Source organism: Saccostrea cucullata, unplaced genomic scaffold (assembly GCF_032062105.1).
Source record: "Saccostrea cucullata isolate Sc308-1 unplaced genomic scaffold, CSIRO_AGI_Scuc_v1 ctg329, whole genome shotgun sequence".
Lineage (NCBI taxonomy): Eukaryota > Metazoa > Mollusca > Bivalvia > Ostreida > Ostreidae > Saccostrea > Saccostrea cuccullata.
In genome coordinates this window covers 310,568-319,085 of record NW_026931985.1, presented here as the reverse complement: position 1 = coordinate 319,085, position 8,518 = coordinate 310,568, and the positions used below count along the sequence as shown (strand labels likewise).

Sequence of the window (8,518 nt, the reverse complement as noted above, 5' to 3'; positions counted from 1 at the left end):
TTCATTAGGCACGTGGGTGGACCACATAGAAATAATGGAGGAGCATCAAGGCAGTTTATTTAATCGAACCATTTAATATTCACTTCAGACATTTAAAAATTGTCAATAGCCATTAAGTCAATTATGTAGAACAATTAACATATAAAGGTATGTGAATAATATTGGCAATTACGGTACTGAACAGAAGATGATATCTCCTTTTCTCCTCAGAAACACCATGACATCATTCAGGTCTACTGTCATACACTGCTTGTCACTGAGGTCCACTATGTCAATATAACCTCAATGAGGACCACATAGTCTTTCGAAAACAATGAGCCCAAGATGCTTTTTCAATTACTTTTTGAGGAAGTCACCAAAAATTCTCTCAGCCCTAATATAGGCATCAGGAAACATTTTCAAGAACTGTCCTTCTGACGGTCCAAAAGATTTTTAATAGATTTTATGTGAGGTCCTCATTGAAATCCATGAACAGTTCCTTACCCAAAACTGAGGTCCTCACTGTGAGCTACAAACTGATGAATGAGGTCCTCACTGAAAACTACAACCTGATGAAGTCCTCACTGAGAGCTAAAACCTGAATGAGGTCCTCACTGAAAACTACAACCTGATAAATGAGATCCTCATTGAGAACTACAACCTGATGAATGAGGTCCTCACTGAGAACTACAACCTGATGAATGAGGTCCTCACTGAGAACTACAATCTGATGAATGAGGTCCTCACTGGGAACATGAGGTCCTCACTCACTGAGAACTATAACCTGACAAATGATGTCCTCCCTGAAAATATAACCTGATGAACCTTGAGGTCCTCACTGGCAGGTAGGAGTGAAGGCCATGGACAGATGAGTGTGTCACTGAGAACTATAACCTGAAAGATGAACACCAGTCCCCACCACTGCCTCCATGTTCATGTGACCCGTAACCTGACAAACGGTGATGTCCTCCCTGTCAAAAGTAGTTATGTTTATAATACCGTATAATCCCTATACAGCCCCTAACCTTGAGGTCCTCGTTGTCAGTCCCCCTTTACAGTGATCAAAATCATCCAAAATTGTAAAAAGTCAGCCATTATGGACAGTGAAATGTTTGTTATTAGGTAACTCATACATAAAATATTCTTGAAAGTAAAAGATTTTTAGAACGATCTACATATATTTCTGAAAGTGAAAGTTAAAAATACACCAGCATTCCCACCACTGCCTCCATGTTCATGTGACCCGTGCGGGACTGCAGGGAAACGGTCATGTTACGTCCTCCTGTCAAAAGTAGTTATGTTTATACTACATATATTACACTGCCAGAAAAAGAATATAATATATATTACATGCAAGTTACTTTGGACTGTGGCAAGCATTCTTTTACATTTCTATGGAAAATATCCCTGTCAAATATCAGAAAACTGGTAAATAAATTGAATGGAAGGCACCAAATTAAGTCTCTTTTCAGAATCTTTCAATGTAACAATCATATTTTTAAGTCTGAGTTTCAAATAAATTAGGTCTTATGATATTTTGATAACTGCAATTACATCTCACTATTATGATACTGATGTGACAGTAAAAACACTTTTTCCTGCATCATAACCATCACCCATTCTCGGCTGTTCATATTTGCGATGTGACTCAAACAAACAAATTACACACATTAGTTAGATGTAATTTGTGTTAATATTCATGTTTCCTAAGACCTCGCACATACTGATTACATCAAAGTGAATAGTGAACCCATTCACTATTATCAAACAGTATTGTTTCGAGATACATTTTCATTAAAAAGCCATTATTTTTCTCCTTTTTATCAGGCAAGGAGAATGCTGACTAAATAACATTCTCTCCATTTCCGAAATTTTTAAATCATTGAGACATCCTGTAGGATTGCCCAATCTCCGAATTCCTTCTGTAAACAACCTCCCCACACTACATGTATAAAGCCAGGGGAGCCATCACTGAATTGTCAAAAATTATCTTTTTTCGTGTTCCCCTCTTCGCTCTGAACAGTATCAAGTCTTTATCTTTTGAAAAATTAATGGCATACTCTTGTTAATTTTGTTTCAAGAGTGTATTTTCAATTCAAAAAATAACAAGACCCGAGAATACGGTCAAAACGTATTAACATAAAAGTTTCGGCAAAGAAAAATAACAACACAAATATTTGTTTTAGACTATTAATCCACTGCATTAAGAGAGTCTTCTTCATTTTTTATACGGGTGTAAGTGTAATGATCATAATTCTTCAATAAAGCAGCTTTATTAACATTAAAATTTGTTTGCACTGAAAATCAATTATAAAAGAAAATATTTTGCTACTGAATAAGAGAGCATCAGATACAAATATCAAGGACAACTGAATAGTGTGTATATAAAATTATTAAGTTACAAACATTATCTCTGAAATCAATACAACGAATACCAGGTATACATGTAAAATACACATACGTAAGCTGAAGCCCCAACCTACTTATACTTTAAAAATTCAATGTCGTTTTCTCAAAATTCACAAAAATTTAAGCTTCTCATTCAAACATTACTTCTATGTGTGATCTAATACAAGATATCTTGAACAAACAAGAGAGAAAAAAATTTACTTCTTCAACAGGTACTGCAACAATGTTTCAGAACAACTCGTTACAGAATGGAATCTTTTTATCACATCTCACTTTTTGGTGGAGGGTGTGATTTAATTAAACCTGAATTCTATCTCCTATGGATGTTAGTTTTATAATAAGTAAAGCATCACCTGGGACAACAACTACTATGAAGGAACTTCCACTGAACATGGATCTGATCAACTCGGCTTGACTTAAAAAAAAAATTTCAATGATGGACAACCTCTGATCTTTTGATTTCACGTGAACTCACTGCTGAGATGGTGATAAAAACAATTCTAACACTGTGATTTATTTTGCAACATAAAACTATATCATAGATTCAAATCTAGACCTTTGCTTCTTTTTCCTATCAATGAAAAAAAAAATACCAGACTTAGGCTAGGGAAACTAAGGATGATCCTCTAGATGAAACTAAGTATGATCGTGTAAATGACTTGTGTCTGAAAAACCGTTAAAATTAGCCGCTCTTCAGAACGTTTTAATGAATTCACAAGTACCTCTTGTGTTGAAGAGGACTGATGACTCTGATCGGAGTTCATCACTACCACCTCCTGAGGTAAAATAGGCAAAATTCAAGTAAACATCATTCCCTCTCCTTTGCACTGGACTAATTAAACTGTCTGATTACACCAAAACAGATTACTGCTTCTATGAAATGGTACATGTACTAGTATATTTTTTATTCAAAATGACATACACTCATCTGATGACAACAATGTTAGTAATATTTGCTAGGTGTTGCATATTTGTATGATAATAATCAAGGCTTGTTGTCTTTTTTTACGCAATATAATAAATCATTGAGGTTTCACACTAATTTCGCTGTCATGGGATGGTGCTGTTTTAAATAGCCCCAAGACAAACACGCGTGCATGTTAGGGGCTTGTAAATGTTTAATTTCAGAACTGGTTTGGCATCAAGTTCTATTCAGAGTTTTATTATAAATATATTACATCATGCAATCATAACAATCCTAAAACACCTTGTATTATTATGAACATATCAACCACAAATTTTTTTTTTCACAATAGCAGCAAACCAACAGGCTGCTGTTTTTCAATGCATCATCTTTGAGTATAATATATATTTGACAATTCTGGCTTCTTTTTTATAATTATAAATTGTTACTTCTCCAAATACCCATCTGCAAGATGTACAAGAGAACCAAGTCCTCAATGCTGGGCTTTCGAGACCATATTAAAAACTTCATCATATCACATTACGAGACCATATTAAAAAACTTTGTCACGCAAAACCCTAATACCCAATCACACTGTAAATTGAATTCTCAAATTCTTCATTTGGCTTGTAAAAAAGCCTATCAATTTCTCACTTAATGTCACTTTTCCATGTGGAAAAGTGCAGTGCAACAGTTAAAATTCACACTGTCTAACATTTGCTGTGGGTCACTTTCCCTGCATAATCTGTTTATCCTTCCCCCCTTTTTTTAACACTGGAACTTAAGAGCCCTATTTGATATCTAAAATGTTACATCTTATCAGGAGGAGCACCTGCTTCTGTAGTCTCCAGGGCCATCAATGTTTTTCCTCCAGTGTTTGCCAGGAAATCATATATATATATACCTATCACCCTCTTGAATCAATCTGTCAGATTATAAAACATGTAGATAACCGCTTCATTTGCCATCCCTTCCCCCTCATTCAAATTTGGCATGGAAAATTCTTTTTTCTTTTAAATTTTTTTTTATCATCTTTGATCACTAGCTTCCTGAGATAAATGCCCTGTTATTGACATTCAATGAAGAGAAGAATGCTTACGCAGCAACTGATAAACTCGATATTGATCAAGTTTGTCTTATCTTATTGCAAATGTTATTCTCTTTTAGTGAAAAAAGGGATATTTTCCTCCTACAAATTTCAAAAAATTTATTTTTGCTATCCAATACATTAAAATTGCAGTCAATGAACTCCAATGTACAGCAATACGTCCAGCAAGTAAGAACTATAGTGTAACACGCTTAAAGCGAACATGCTTACAACGCATTGATGCTTATAGCAAAGCACATGATAATGGGGAAAAAAATGTTTTCTTTGAAATGATTGGCTGACCTGCATCAATGATTCCCTGTGCCAGAATTGCACCAAACTTGGCCATAATGTCATCATGTTTGTCTGCGATGATTTTGGCATATAAGCTTCTATAGTGAGCAACCTACAAGAAAGGGGAGAAGCTTATTAAATAACATCACATCTTTTTCTACAAAGGAAGTATGAACAATCAATGTAAAGCTTCCAAGATTACATGCATAATTTATGTCACTTTTCTTAACCAAGAGGTCACAAAGATACAGTAAAACTTGGATATAAAGAACTCCATCATAAGGAGATCTTGGTTATAAGGAAGCTGTTTTGAATTCAGTGGAAAACTTTGCACTATGTTTTTATACAGATATTTAGAGAATCTTAAGGTTAATAAAAAGAAGCAATTATTTAAGACACATTATTGTAGTAGATCATCAAATTTTTACGACACCTTATTTTCAAAAGATATTCTTTTGGTATAATATCTAGATAATCGAGTCACAATTTAAGAAATTCTAAAATAATTGGGAAATAATGTTCTTGTGAAAGAAAAGTGATTAACATGCAGTTCAGCTTTCCAATATCACTTAGTTTTACTAAAATATTTAAATACAAGCATCTTCCTTTCGTGCATTATGTGTTTTTAACTGATACTTGTAAAATTCATAAGGTCACTGGGAATTCATGAAAAAAATTTCCTGCAATGAAAAAACTTAGCAAATTTGCATAAAGAAATCACTATGCATTACTTCAAATGACAAACTGCTAATTTAAAACAACGAAAATCCCAAAGAAGTTTTGCTGTAATATTAACTTACAAGGGATTTTCTGAGTAATACAGTTCATAAATCGAATGGACAAAATGGTGCCAATCTGAACAGCTTAGTAACATTGATTTATATAGCTCGAAGAAATTGACCTGAATAATGGTTTACTAATTTACAAATATATACCCCATTATTGAATAGGAAGTACAGTGACCCATTCAATGATCCAGATTAACAGCAAGGAGGGAATAAAAATTTCTACCAATCACAGAATTCCAGGATGATAGACTTTCCATGTATTTGAAATTTACATTTAACCTAATTAAAAAATAACATTTTAGGGGCTTTCACAAGCGTTTAAAATAATAATAGTTTTGAATTTGAATCCAAATTTAAGAAAAATTATGTACAGCCCCGCTTTTTAGATCTGCAACTTGCAATGTTTGATGTACTTCAACAGGCCCTGCGATTAATCGTGCAGGTATCAACTATAAACAATGTTTTGAACATCATATTCTTCATGAAGGAACTCCCAAGAAGCCTTAGATAAAATACTTCCTGGGAGATTCTTTTATTTCAAATTTCAAAAGGATTCAAAATGGGAGATCAGAACAAATATACTTCTCTTGGGAATCCGACAATTTCAAAACCAAAACATTTCTTAGAAATAAGTCAGAATGGATATTGGCATGTCGAGCAGATAAAATCCTATAGTATGCCAATTTTCTTTTGATGATGGACATTTAGTTGACCCACAAAGTGAGAAGAATTCATAGAGCATTAAAGTATAATGATTTTACCACCCTTTCTCTTTTGCTTAGTGATGGCATGTCTGAAATATTATTTAGAATGGGAAAAACATTCAGCTTTGTTGGTCAAAATTTCTGAAATTTTTCCTCGCTGAAATAAATATTTTGGGCAAAGGAAAATAAGAAGCTAATTAAGTCTAAAACATTTCCATTTTATAGCATCAATCATTATTAGAATAATAGCATATCTTGTGATTCTTAACAAGCAAATAAAATACAGTGGATATGAGATAACAGACAGTCTGAAAAATTGCTGAGTCATTCGACTGGATATGCTAAAAATTTCAAAACTAATGATGGCAGGTCTTGAAAGAAATCACAAATATTTTTGAGGCATGCACAGAAAATTACATGAATATATCTTTAAAAAAAAAATTAATCTCTTAGCAGAGAAACCACATCTACATGTAACTTAGACAAACAGCCATAAAATACATTATGACTGTTTCTTTTGCAAACTTTTAAGAATTTGAGATGATTTTGGTCTGTAACCTTCAGGGAAGTTTAAAATTAAACTAGCACTTCATTTTACCTCTGACAGGGTCAAAAACTTGGTCTCAACAATAGAGAAATGAAACTGTATGCCAATTTTATTCCTTGGACAAGTGTGATAATTAAAAAAAAAACCTTGTATATCTGTGTAACACACCTGGCATTAAATTTTACCTTTTCTAAGAGAAGTGAAAGCATTTCATTAAATTTTACCTTTGGACAGGTGTTTTATTACCTTTGGACAGGTATTTTTGTTACCTTTGGACACAAGTTTTTAAAACCTTTAGTTTATTATTTTTTTATTTAAACAATTTTCTATTCCCAGATGTTAAGATGAATAAGACTGTGAAGCAGGCTCGGCCTATTTTAGCCTTGTCCCTTATAGCAATTTAATTATTTTTTGACAGGTGTTTTCATTACCTTTGTACAGGTGTTTTTATAACCTTTGTACAGGTGATTTTATTACCTTTGTACAAATGTTTTTATTACCTTTGTACAGGTGGTTTTATTACCTTTGGACAGGTATATTTCTTACCTTTGGACAGGAGTTTTTCTTACCTTTAGACAGGTGTTTTTCTTACCTTTGGACAGGTGTTTTTTATTTATCTTTGGACAGGTGTTTTCATTACCTTTGGACAGGTGTTTTTTTATTTATCTTTGGACAGGTGTTTTAGTTACCTCTGACGTGTTTTCATTACCTTTGGGCAGGTGTATTTCTTACCTTTGGACAGGTGTTTTCATTCTGCTGTATCAGCACCAGGGCAGAGGCGATCAGAGCTCCTTGTCTGACATAGTTCACAGGGTCATTGGTCATGGGTTCCAGCAAGCTGATAGCATCCTACATAAAATTAATATGACAAAATTGATTAATTTTATATTGATTGAAAAAGTGATTTGCAGACATATTAATTTGTTTCGAGAAAAAAAAGAAAAGAGTTTAATCTCATTAATTTAAATAATCATAAATAAACACATTATAAAATGATGATATATATCAATTTCGTTAAATGGAGAGTTTGGAATGACCGTAAATAAATGAATTTCAATCTTCAATTTTCATGTTCTCATGGACTATTTACAACTGCATATTATCCTTTATATAGACCAAGCCAGTGGAAATGATTTTTATTGTTTTAAAAACATGACTGTGACAGTCAAAAATCTGGGCTAACTAGGTGACTGAGATACAATAAACTCTAAAATTAGAATGTACTTGTCATCTTTTGAAATGAGCTAAACAAATAAATGTTGAAAATAGAAAATACTATTTTTATTTTTTTTCCCAAGTACTCTAATGTTAAACATTATCGATACATGGTCTTTCAACAAGCACTCAAGTATCTGGTACTTCTCGACAGCTCAGCTGAGTCAACAGTAATATTAAATACATAGTTTGCATAAAGTGAATCATTGATAAAAATCAAAGATATTGTTTCTATAATTTAACAGGGAAGAAATCAATTTTTAATTGTGTTCTGCTGTTGCACTAATTTTAAGACAGAAATTGTGTAAAAAATTATCTCTGGATAATTTCTAATGTCAAACTCTGAGAACAGCCAGCCATAACAAAACACATACTGATATCTATAAACATTTTATATACAGGGGTCTTCTTATCTCTCTGATATTTTCAATCCATACACCAATATGAACATGATGAAAAATCGCAAGGAAAGAACTGTTTTCTTCTCTCCGATGCAGCTTACAGCTCATCAAAAATTGTGATCGATTTCATTGCAAATGAGATCTGAGAAGCAAAATGTTGAATGGAATCTTAATTGGCTTTTGTTTATGT

The 8,518-nt window shown here is 33.0% G+C and overlaps 1 long non-coding RNA gene across 1 annotated transcript; it reads right to left on the bottom strand.

Moving 5' to 3' along the window:
- Positions 1–1,183: 1,183 nt before the first annotated feature.
- On the bottom strand, positions 1,184–6,954 carry LOC134234211 (uncharacterized). The gene is made up of 3 exons (XR_009985138.1): positions 6,937–6,954; positions 4,683–4,785; positions 1,184–1,261 (listed from the first exon to the last, which is right to left on the bottom strand). It is a non-coding gene; the product is annotated as an uncharacterized LOC134234211 (long non-coding RNA).
- Positions 6,955–8,518: the final 1,564 nt, after the last annotated feature.